This window comes from Hippocampus zosterae, chromosome 2 (assembly GCF_025434085.1).
Source record: "Hippocampus zosterae strain Florida chromosome 2, ASM2543408v3, whole genome shotgun sequence".
NCBI classification, from domain to species: Eukaryota; Metazoa; Chordata; class Actinopteri; order Syngnathiformes; family Syngnathidae; genus Hippocampus; species Hippocampus zosterae.
Window position 1 is genome coordinate 14,136,698 of NC_067452.1, and position 12,485 is coordinate 14,149,182.

The window sequence follows — 12,485 nt, forward strand, 5'->3', positions numbered from 1 at the left end:
CACCACTGGCCTTAAATCAGCCACAATTGTCTCCAGACCCAGGATGAGCACAGGCGAGCTGCCTCAATGCCTCAAATTGCCCATTTGCCATAGCACCCATAATCACACAAAGGTGGCAAATCCGGGCCCAGAAACTCCAAACCCTGCCACAGTTTGGCTTTAGCCACAAATGTTTCTACTCCGCCAGTAGGTCAAGCAGCTCCCAGAGTAGAAGTGGTTAAAGTCCAACTGTGGCAAAATGTTTACTTTCTGGACCGGGATTTGCCATGTTTGGTACCACCAATTGTCTCCAGAAACACATCGTGTCTCACTTCCTAATGACCTCGATCCCCATCACTTTGCATATATTGCAAGACCAACACATCAACAAAGACCGCAATTAACACAGCACTCCACACAGTCCACAAACACTTGGATCATGAGGATGCGCATGCGGATTTCAGATCTGCATTTTATACAACCCATCAACTGGTTTTAAAGTTGAGCCACCTGGGCATGTCTGAACTGTGCACCTGGATACTGGGCTTCCTCAGCAACAGAGCCCAGTGTCAAGATGGAAAACTATAACATTGTGAATGCAGGGGTTGATTCAGGTGTGAAATGAACAACTTGGACCTGGATACAGCCAAGATGAAAGAGATGATCACAGACTCATAAACCCCTAAACTTTGGCCCTTCAGTCACAAGACGATCAGTCGCACTCACAGTGACACCGACATGGCAAACGTTTTGCTGTTGAAGTGTAATCAGAACTTGAGGTTAGGGTATAGGCTCCCAGAATTACACTTTTAAGTTCAAAATTAGGTGATGAATTCAACCCCAGTTTCAGTTTCTGTCATCCGAGAACACGATCAGTAGGGCTCAATTTGCTTTCCACTCATTTAAACAAAGAACGATGTGACTCTCTGATTCATCATGCTCAGCTGTACCCCACTGCTTTACTAAAATACCAAAGGTTGCTGAAAAGCAGTACAAAAAGACCAACAAAAAAAAGCTAGATAAACAATGATGAAGTGGCTGCACACAAGCCCCGCAAAGTTTGAATGCATTTGAAGTAGAAACTACTTCATGAATTCAAAACAGAGAGCGCGGCGAGTGGACTTGGTCCAATTACAGTCATTTCTGGTTCTAGCATGTTGCACATCAAGACTGTTGTGTGAGGGAATTGCATGTACATCAAGGTGCGTACCCCATCATTTACTTTATGAGCATTTCAGACACAATACAAAATCCATGACTTCACATTTCAATGGGGCCAATTTAAATCCTTTTTTAAAAACTTTCAAGTTGTAATTTCATTCCACTAGTCCATTGTGTCATTTTGCTTGAATGTCTTGTACAGTGCTAGGCAGAAATGAATAATTCTGAGGCTATGTGCAACTTATGTCATTGTTCTGTTTCGCCTTTGCCATGTTGTTCTGCCAACTCCCGCTTCTCCCCTTCCTCCTCTGCTTGGCTGGAGCGTGGCAGGAGGCAGGCCCATACTCAGAGCATCCCTTCATCTGATGCACATCAGCCTGGCAGCCTATTTAGTCAGATTCTCCCCTTGTTCTGTGCATGCAGCATCCTTGATGTCCATGCTGTGATTTGTCATGTTGCTGCCTTTTCATCCTTCCCTGGGTGCAAACCTCAAGAGTTACCCGGTGGTCTAGTTAATCAAGAGTATTCCCCTGAAAAAAGGTGATTTTCATTTGCTACTGTTTTTCTTCGGGTAATGGTAGTTTTGTTTTTGAGTGTAGTATTTTGTGTTGCTACTTTGAACAACCTTTTTTTGGTGCCTTGTGATTTCTGCTTCCTGGGTCATGGCCTTTTTGTTTGCCCCACGGCACATAACTTTTCTTCAATGTTTATTTTTATTCCATAATTGACACAATCATCCTATTGTGATGACTCATTCGATAAAGCCGATTTGCATCATTATTTCACTGTACAGAATCTCAGAATCCAAATAAGTATGACTTTAAAGGCACGTCAATTTTACTCTACTGAAAGCATTTATCCTCCAATAAGTTGTTGCTCCACTCAATTCGATTTTTTCAGATGTCTGAACTTTGAGGTGTTTTTTTTAATGTTAATTATACTCTTGATTTTTTCGCCCCACATTTGAAAACATACCTCTGTACTTCTTTCTTTGTCAAAATAGAATTGGTACATTTCTCAGTCTCCATGGATGAAGCCACAAACACGTACATAGCCAGTTGTAAAGTCAAATACAAGTCTGAGGACAGTCCAAAAAAGAGGGCAACTCTGCTCAAAAAAATGACTGTACACATACACTGTATGTAGCTGTGAAAGGTTGCTTAATGCAATCATGCTACTGATAAGCAAAGCAGATAGCCACACCTCAGATGGCCACTGCCCAGTTCAATAAAATAGGGCCGTGAAAACGTAATAAAAGCAGCAACGGTTAGGAAGTGATGCCAGGCCAGGAAAAATTATATTTTCCCAGTGTTCAAGGTAAATGAACCTCTCACCGATTTACAGCTAATTCAATGCTGCACATTTCATGTCCTGGGGACACAAATAGCACCAATTTGATAGAATGGGCCACATTTCCCTGAACTAAGATGCATCTGTAGATGAGCGTGGCTAATTTCCATTGCAAGTGTTTTATTTCTTTCGATAATATATTAATTTAAAATGGCTTTGAAATTAAGATTGATCCTAGATTTACTTGAATAGCACCATTTTCGAAAATCAAATTGAGAATGGACTTAAATTATTCCTCATTTCCGCATCCTCACACTGGAACCATAAAACTCTCTCATCCAAGCATTACAATGAGGGGATGTACATTTTTGACAGGTGATAAAAGGGATCATGTACTGCAGTGGTCACCAACATGGTGCCCGCGGGCACCAGGTAGCCCGTGAAGACCACTTGAGTAGCCCGCCAGTGCCTGGACATTGTGATTTGCTAGTAGAAATTATGATTTAAAAATGCAAACATTGGCAGTACTGTGAGACATTTCGAAACACGATCAAAGTCTGACAATTTAAATCATCAAGTATTAAAAATAACACATCCTCATATTATTGAAGGTATTTTGGACAAATATGTTATTTCAGACGTGTATCAATTTGGTAGCCCTTCACACAATCGGTACACATGAAGTTGCTCTCACCCTCAAAAATGTTGGTGACACCAGATGTACTGTAATATAACAACTCTTGTCAACAATATCTTGCAATAAAACATGTTATACTTGTGACTGTTTGCATCAAAAATGTATTTCATCCTTCAGCGGTGCAACTGGGAAATTCCCATTGTTGCTCATGAATATTCTATTCTCACATTTTTATGCAAGCTTTACACCAAGCTGTGCTTCATGAAAAACATCTCACACTTAAAAAGAACTCCCATTTTGTTGTCATTTCAAATGATGAGTTTACCAGTAATCGTCAATAAATGGAATGTTAATATTGTCAAGTCAATCTTTGTGAGAGGTTTCTTGATACAAGTCGGCAAGTGATGTGTGATTCACTGCTATGTGGTCGCTGTTCCTAGAAAAGAAAGTGTCTCGGGGCTCATGAAGAACATAATAAAAGCCTGGCTCGCTTTCCTCTCGATGAGTTTTCCCATTCTGACTTCCACTAAAAAATGTCAAAGGAAGTCACATAGTCTAGCTCATTGTGCCTACACTAAAGAGTTTGTGTGGAGTAAATTAGGGGTCTTTTACTGCAGGCAAGTCCGGTAGCAATAGAAGCAAGTGGGTCCAATAAAACAAATGTGGTTTGGTCATGGCTCAACGGCTTTGTCATTATACAAAGTACACACAAGCCTACATTGCGTTTCCTGCTTAGTAATTAAGAGAGAGCCAAACAATTAGACTTGAAGATTAAACATGAATTGGACAATGTTATCCTCCTTATGTGATGTGTGATGCACTCAGATGCACTTGAAATAGGAAGGGGGGCGGGGGGGGGGGGGGGCTAACCATGTTATCAATAAGTCGGTGACTTGTTGATACAGTTATCACGTCGTAAGATTTAAAATGCAAATCAAAGACACGTTGCAGGCTCATCACTCATATTTCACTTTTTTAACAAGTGTTTGAAATATTGGTGTAGTTAATAGTTAGCCGTAGGCAGCAATTAAAAAGGTCCTGCAAAATAATTTACAGATACCAACAATAATCCACATTAAAGAGCATTGTTTGCCAGGCAAATATGCACAACATTGGGCAGACCACTGCTCAGGTGCATTCATCAAGAGCGGATTAGGTATAAATATGCAGAGCTCTGACCTTATCTTGCCAGGACAGAGAAACTGACTTTCAGAGTTTGATAATCTAAATGTGTGTGCCTTGTAAGAAGTGAACTGTGCTCCATTTGATATACCACTGAACAGATGTGCTGACTTTACAGACTGTAACATTTGTCCTAAGCATAAAAAGAAATTCCCAAAGTCCCCATTGACAATGACAGGGAACAGCAGCGGATTTAGAATCACACCCAGGGGTACACCATTGGAAATATAAAACTAGTCCCATGAAAGCTGGGCAACCTAGAAACCGATTACAACGGCTATGTGAAGTACCACCTGAAAGTCTCATGGAAGGTGTGAATGCAGCACTGAGGGCGATTCCTACCGTAACGATCAAGGAAGCCAATGAGCTGATATACGCTTCAGCATCAGTGATCCTTGAGATGCTTGGCTATAAGAGCAACCATGGAAGCCATGAGATACGTTACCCACCATGGAAAAGACGGTTGGAGGCTAAGATCAAGGCGGCCCGGAAAGATGTGAGTAAATTGATGGAGGCCCAGAGAGGTGTGATGAAAAGGCCGATATCCGAGAGGTACATCCAGATGACCATAACTGAAGCACTCGAAACTGCCAAACAAAGGCTCCAAGCCCTGTCCAGCCGCCTAAAGCGGTACACGAAAGAGAATAAGGCCAGACGAATAAACAGGCTGTTTGCAACACAACCTGCAAAAGTGTACGCTCAGTGGCAGGGTCCTAACAACAGAGCCGACCCACCAAGACTGGAAACTGAAAGGTGCTGGAAAGGCATATGGGAGAAGGAGGTTGCACATGACAGCAGTGCACAATGGCTGGTGACCCTGAGAGAGGAGCACAGCAACCTCCCTGAACAGAACCCAGTTACCATAACAGTGGATCACTGAATGCTTGGAGTTGTATAAGGTGAACAGGACCCTAAGAGCCTTCGTTGCGAACTCGATGAGGATGTGGAAAACCACACTTGAAACCAATGGCAAGCCACTTACCCAAGTGTCCATCAAATGGGGCATATACCAAGGTGATGCACTCTTCCCACTGCTGTTCTGCATAGGACTGAACCCCCTAAGCCAAGTAATCACCAAGACAAGCTATGGATACCGCCTCAGAAATGGAGCTACAATCAGTCACCTCCTCTACATGGATGACATAAAGCTGTATGCTAAGAGCGAAAGGGACATAGATTCAATAAACAGCTATGCCCTGCCAGTGATCAGATACCCTGCAGGAATAATAAGCTGGCCAAAGGAAGAGATTCAGACCACGGACGTTAAGACACGAAAGCTCCTGACCATGCATGGAGGGTTGCATCCCAAATCGAGCACCCTGAGACTGTACGCAATCTGAAAGGAAGGCGGCCGGGGACTAATGAGTGTGTGAGCCACTGTCCAGGATGAAACATCCAAGCTCCATGAATACGTCAAGGAGAAGGCTCAAACGGATGAAGTAGCCATAGGTTCCCGACCCCTGACCTACACTATCTATTGAACTGTTAAGTACAGCAGGAGCACGAGCGTGGTTGCTTGCTCCTGTTTTAACCTTTAGCACACCCAAAAGTTTTTCATTAAATTTTTTCTTACCTTAACCAGAAGCCTGTGGTGCATTGTTGCCAGGGGTACAATCCAGGTGGATGAAAGTGCCACCTGAATCGTGGAAACCGAAACCAAGTTGCCATTATCAACCAATGTTCTTCCTTTGACAGTGTCTTCTTCATCTTCTTTTTCTTCGTCTTCTTCTTCATCATCTTCTTCTGCTTCTTCTGTATTTTCGAGGTCGACAAACAATTTTGGGTGCATCACCGGTCCCTTCTGAAATGGAGACTCGGTCTGAATAATACTATTTCAGAATCTCCTTTTTAAACCTACTCTTTCCCACAATAAAGTTAAAAACTTCTCTGTAAAATATCTCTCGTATTCAACGCTACTTTCTCAGCTCTTAATTGACGAATTAGTTGTTGCCTATATATACAGTACTTAAGAAATGATTCTAATACAGTGCGTGCTCTATTGTCTCTTTGGTGCATACCACCACCTATTGTACATAGTCAATAGAGTCTTCTCAAGCAGGCTGACTGTACTGACCCCCCGTGAACAAACAGACATGTTGGGCATGTTTCCGTCAGTCATCAGCGAAACGGGCGGAAAGGTCTGTCGGTATTTAATCCAGTTCATGACGATTACACTGACGGACGAAAACACACTTCCATCAGTGCTTTAGTCCATGCTTGTCCAAAGTCCGGCCCGCGGTCGAATTTCATCCGGCCCTCGGCCCCTGTCATAAAATCAGTGCCGTCTGGTCCGCAGGTTGGGCGCAATGGAACACGTGTTGCATTGACTGAGGTCTCGTAGACTGGTGAGTGATGTTTCATAGAGTACTGCTTCCCTCTAGTGGCTAAATGAGTAATAGCATTCACTAAATGAGTAATAACATTTAGACACTAGAGGGCATCACTCACGAGTTAACAAGACATCACTCCGTGTTTATATTGACTGATATGTCATATTTCAAATGATCCTTGCAGTTGTGGATATGTGTATTGCTTGTTCATTTCCCTGTTGTTCGAGTCAAAGGTTTTGTGACTATTGAAAAGTCATGGTGATACATTTTATGTTTCAAATCAATCAATTTGCACTCAGGAGACTTCTGTTTAAGAAAAAGTCAAGTGAATAAGCAGTTGCATGTGATATACCTGTTTCAAATGAACCAAAAGAAATTCTTAAGATTGTTGAAATTAAAATAAATTAAAATAAAAATGGAAATGTGAAACAGACTGGCTTACTAAAATTTGTTGAACAATATTGTTGTTCAATGTAAAGAATGTCAGCCAAGGTCGGCCCCCCGACATTTTACCACACAAAATCTGGCCCCCTTGGCAAAAAGTTTGGACACCCCTGCTTTAGTCCATTATTTTTAAGTTTGCCGCCATTGGCCATTTGTCAGCAAAATGCGCGGCCGCCTGTGACGGACTGATGACCCTTGCGTCAGTCTGATGGAATGCCCACCTCTGTCATTTACCTCACAGCTTGTATATTGACAATACGGCAACCTAAATGGAAGAAAGTGAAGTGTTGGGATCAACTTGTTGTGGTGTGCCCATTGTCACTTCAACCTGCCTGACGGGCCGACAGATGGCCGAGCTTCAGCTTGGTATGTAGCATACTGTACATTTCGTTTGTAGGAGCAGAAGAATGACAGAGGACCCGTCATGTACAGGTATTACAATTTGCACCAATTGTTTCGAGAAATGCACTTACTGTTTTGCAAGTTTAAATTTTAACCTGAGGAATGTACCAGATTTTACAGCATTTAAACAAAAAAAAGACCTGAAACCAAAATAAAGTGCCCTCCAACTGTAGGCCATGTCTTCATCCCTTGAATAATCAGATTAGGGTAGCTGAATTTCTTAAACTATATTTAAGTGTCTAGTGTGTATAATTGTGACTTAGTGTCAGTGTCGCTTAGAGTCAAACATGAGGCGTAGGCGCAAATGGTGAGAGAAGAAAACAACCTACAGCAAGTTTCTGCAGTCCGCTCAAGTTGGTTGCTGCTCATTTCATGTCAGATGACAGATGATGGCCACATTATGTCACCCTGCGCTTGCTTAGCTCAGCCAGCTGTGTTTCTAAACGATGTGAGAGACGTCGCAGCGACTCAATGATGCCCTCACAAGTTCATTATCTTAACAAGGCGTAGGCCTTTATTTTGACTATCCACACTTCATGTTTCATCCGTCCATCTATCCGTCCATTTTCAGATCCGCTTTATCCTCACAAGACAACAGCAAGCAACCACCGGCGTGCTCGTGCTGTGCTTAACAATTCAATAGATAGTGTAGGCTATGTTAAATGTATGTGTGTGTGTGTGTGTGTGTGTGTCGGCATTTAAGGTGAATAAGTTTTTAAAAATCCATCTGTGCTCTGTAAGTAAAGATGAGTTGAGTTGAGGAGCTGCGACCGTCTTCTTGGATGATGTCTGCATTATACTGCCGCCTGGTGGCCAAGTCATGCACACCAGAAGGAGCAGTGCAATCTCAACGAATTTAATGCTCAAATGTTTAATTCTTTTCATTGATCTTTCATGTACAGTTCTGCAATGACATCAAGGCAGAGTGCTATTTTCCTTATTAAAAAGACAACAGAAAACAATGGTGCTACTTGGAGGATCCTGGAACAGATTCATGGCATTTTCATTCCTTTTGATAGAGAAAGATGACTTGAAATTAGTTTATTCTGAATGATGAACATGGCGGAACGAATTAAATTAAATCTCAAGGCAGCGGTATACAGAAGAGTATGAAGACCAATCACACACACACAAATCAATTCCAAAAAGGTTTGGGTTTAAAGCACTTTTCCACCTTGAGGTTGAGGATCAGGTCCCGCCATGATACCAACGCTATTCTCGCAGCTGTGTCGGCAATGTGCAGACTCTGGACGTCGTGTACTTGATTGTTGACAAAAGACCGGGAGAGCTCATCTTTAATTCAAGGCAGCCATTGTCACACGATAATGAAGCCCTCCACTCACTTATGTAAGATGGAAAAAAAAAGCCTCAATGTTTCAAGCCTCTATTCAGCAATTGTGTGGCCTTCACCTGTATGCTGCTGGCTAGAAGAAAATAATTCAATGTTCTGCTTTTGTTCACTTGTGGCTGCGAGCGTCATTGAGCAACATTGATCGTCTCATGGTCGAGCATGGCCGCCGCACACTTGTCACCTCGTTCCCTCTCAAACAATCAGCCGAGCCACGGAGCCTCAACCTGTTCCTAGGTTCACACCTGGAAGGGAACCATTTTGCTGCATTCCGTCTTCGTTATGCCGCGTGATTATATTAGAGTTCTATTTTTATTCCCCTCACACTGCTTTCCCTTTTTCGCAGCAATGACTCCAAATCTGAGCAGAGTGCCTCCGCCTCGGTCCGACTTGACTTGATGCGAGGCAGTGGTGTCACCGTAAATCTGTCTTGGCTTGCTTTGTGCCATCTCGCTGTTATTCCTTTGTGAGGTCCTAACTGCATGAAAGGCCCGCTGTTCGCGGCATGAATCATTTAGATGAAAGCCTGTGCTGGGGAAAGGAAGGAGCACCAGGCACCTGACGTCAACTTTAATTACAATCCATTTTGGCCTGCCTTACCTCGACTTTGAAATGTCACAGCCCCGCCCGCCGTTGCACCAGAGACCCTCGCCCAAATCGGGAGGGGGAGAGACGGAGTCCTTTTTTTGCTTCGGGAAGATCAACTTTAAATTGGCTGTATGCCTTTTCTTTTTTTTTCATTGTCTGTCACCCACCCATGCGCTTTTATTCTTAAGCGTACAAATGCAAAATGCGCCCTCAGACACTGATCTCTAGTCAAGCAGATAATTACTAGTGTGTGTGTGGAGGTGGGGGGGTGCATTGGGTTATTTCACACCCAACGCACTTGATCATCTGAACATATCCTGCCGATTGAAGTTCCACCTTGATATTCACGGAAGGCACACCTTGCATTCGGAGAAGGCAGAATTTCACTGTTTAATCATTTGTCTCCCCAAGGACGTTGCGGGGAGCCTGCACGTTCGGATGGCCCTGCTGTGTCATACGAGCAAGTCAAGCCACATCATCATCACTTGAGTCTCGTTTCTCAGTCTTCCGCAGCTTCCACGTCATCGACATCGAAGCCTTCAGCTGCAGCCCGGAGAGCAACGCAGAATGTTGAAACTGGGACACTGCCTATTGACATATTGCCTACATTAGTCCCATTCAGCAAACATCTCAAACGGAATCTCAAACTGCCACCGCCTGGAGCAAACGAGGCAATCTACAAACACCATTTCCATCTAGCCGTAAGAACGTGAACAAGGGAAACTTGGAGACCAACATTTTGTCATTTTATTGCAGTACATCATGAGACATGCCGTGATTTGAGACTGACGTGATCAATGAAGTGTTTTGTTGTGCCCGTTGAGCATGAGTACTGCAAGTACTTTGATTTGCAGTTCAGTTAAAAAAAAAGAAGAATAAAGGTTTACAATGATTTTAGAACTTACAATTGCTTTTCTTCATTTGTTAATTGCTACACAGCAAGCACCACTTACACAATATAGCAATATTCACTACAAGAGCTGTCTAGAATGTTTGTGATTGGCATGGACAGTCCAAGAGTGATTCATTTCTGTTTATTATCGTAGTGTCGACAGTGTCTGTGAAATATGATCGGATATAATCTGGAAGTGATGTTATGACTCAAATGTAATGTCTTTTTATACGTTGGTTGTAGAGATGTTTGAATATATTAAAGTCAATCAGGAGAATCATCAGTCCTTATGATACCATTTAAAACAAGTCTCCATTCCACTTAGTGAGCAAGTTTTCTCTTTTCGAATGAATTTGGTTCTTATTTTATTCACAACACGTTTTTTATTACTGTTGGATAAATGTCTTGCAAATCACACATCGCAGCATTTAGCTTTAAAAGGTGCCTTGTAAATACATTCTTCAAAACAGTGAATTTGTCACAGTAGGTAATAAAGTCAAACCGAGAACAACCTGCTTGATGTCGATTTTTGAGAGACTTGTTTATGCGCCTGTTACGTTTGCATGGAATCTGACATGCCCCTCTTTGCCTGTGGACATTTTTGAGGGCTAATAGGGCTATTGATGTCTTTCTATCATTCTTGTTGTTAATGCCCTGTCATATAGAAATAAAGGAACATTTAGTCAAAAATCAGAGGCCACCACTTTTCCAGCCTAATGAATCCCAGGATCTTTGAATCCTCTATGACTCGTAGCGCATGCATGAATACACACAAAGAAGGGGATCAGAATGGAACCGAAAGGAACTCTGTTTGCATTCATAGATCATGTTCATGGGGAGTTTGCAATAAAAAAAGCACTGTGTTTTGGTAAAACTGTCACAATAACTTGATCCCCAGATATTTGCCATTCACATCTGTAGATCTGCAGACCCCCCCCCCCCCCCCCCCATCCTGAACTGGTATGTTTGACACCTCTTTTTGATTTTGAAAAAATCAAACTAGTAACATTTAGCGTTATGGTAAAACACTACTACAAATAAGTCATGCTATGAATATGAATAGCAGCCATAGCTAACATGAGATTTTTTGTTGTTGTTTTTTTAACAGTGCTAATCCTACCTTATGCAGCTATTTTGTCCAAGATTGATATGTATGCACCGTGACTCTTTTTCACGACTCCACACTTTGGCAGCCGCATGCCATTATGAAATACCACATTTGAGAGTGGTGCTCATGCATGACAGTGAGAGGGCACAGCTTTGTTTCAAGGCGGGAGAGGTTAGCGAAATGATGCTCCTTTCAAACCTTGCTAGCTCTTGCAAACGTCACTGCAAACTTCAATTTTAAGCCTGTGGCTTTATTAAAACACAAACAAATTTAGATTATTATTAAAACTCTTTTTATGGCCATGAGCAGCACATTCAGTAGATAGATGTGTTATACAAAACGTTGAGAATTGTAAACCAGTTTCATACTGTATGAGTATTCACTGAACCCTTCGTAATCGAAAACAATTAAATGCCGTGAACGGAACATGCAGAGTGTGTCCGTGTCCGTGTGTGTGTGTGTTGAGTCTTCAGTCTTGTGAGCGATGCAACCAAGGTTGAAGAACCAATGCTCAAACCTAAATGAGCCGAGCTAAGCATTAGCCATATCAAGCCGCTCATCGGCAGCATTTTCTGGCAAGAAAGTGAGAGGGAACAAAAAGGTCTATCACGGCCAAATGTCAAATGATTTCTGTCAAGCGTCAGTCCCAGTAATCTCCTGGATTTAGGAGAAGTCTGCGAGGCCAATCCCATGCAACGACACACTGACATTTGTTCTACAGGAACAAGGACTTTAATGATACTTCATCACGTATTAACATGTGGCCTCACATATACAACATCATCATTGGAATGCTTTGAAACCATTAAGGCATTTCAAGGATTGAAAATGGTATGGCATATTTAGCAAGTCAAATTCATGGGTGTCATGTTTCCAAGTTGGTCTGGTTAAGCTGCGAAAGAGCAGCGCGCACACAAACAAAGGTTGAAATGTAGAGAGCATTAAGACACACAAGTTCAATTTGGAGTAAGTCTCCAAATGTCTGCTTAATTATCGCATTCGGGCTGCATTCAGGGCTCCGCGCCAACAGAGATAAAACACGAGTCAAGACAAACAGTTCATGTCCAAATTTGTCTTTGGAAAAAGAAGAAGCCTGAGGGCTGTCAACCCCATTAGTGTCGACT

General features: G+C 42.4%; 1 protein-coding gene across 2 annotated transcripts in view; it reads right to left on the reverse strand.

The window, feature by feature from the left end:
• Positions 1–12,070: 12,070 nt before the first annotated feature.
• The window catches only part of LOC127596072 (chemokine-like protein TAFA-1), a 41,224-nt gene continuing 40,809 nt past the window's right edge, over positions 12,071–12,485 (reverse strand). For both annotated transcript variants that reach the window (XM_052058238.1, XM_052058237.1), the window contains exon 6: positions 12,071–12,485. This exon is cut by the window's right edge and continues 292 nt beyond it. The gene's annotated coding sequence lies outside the window, so the exon portion shown is untranslated.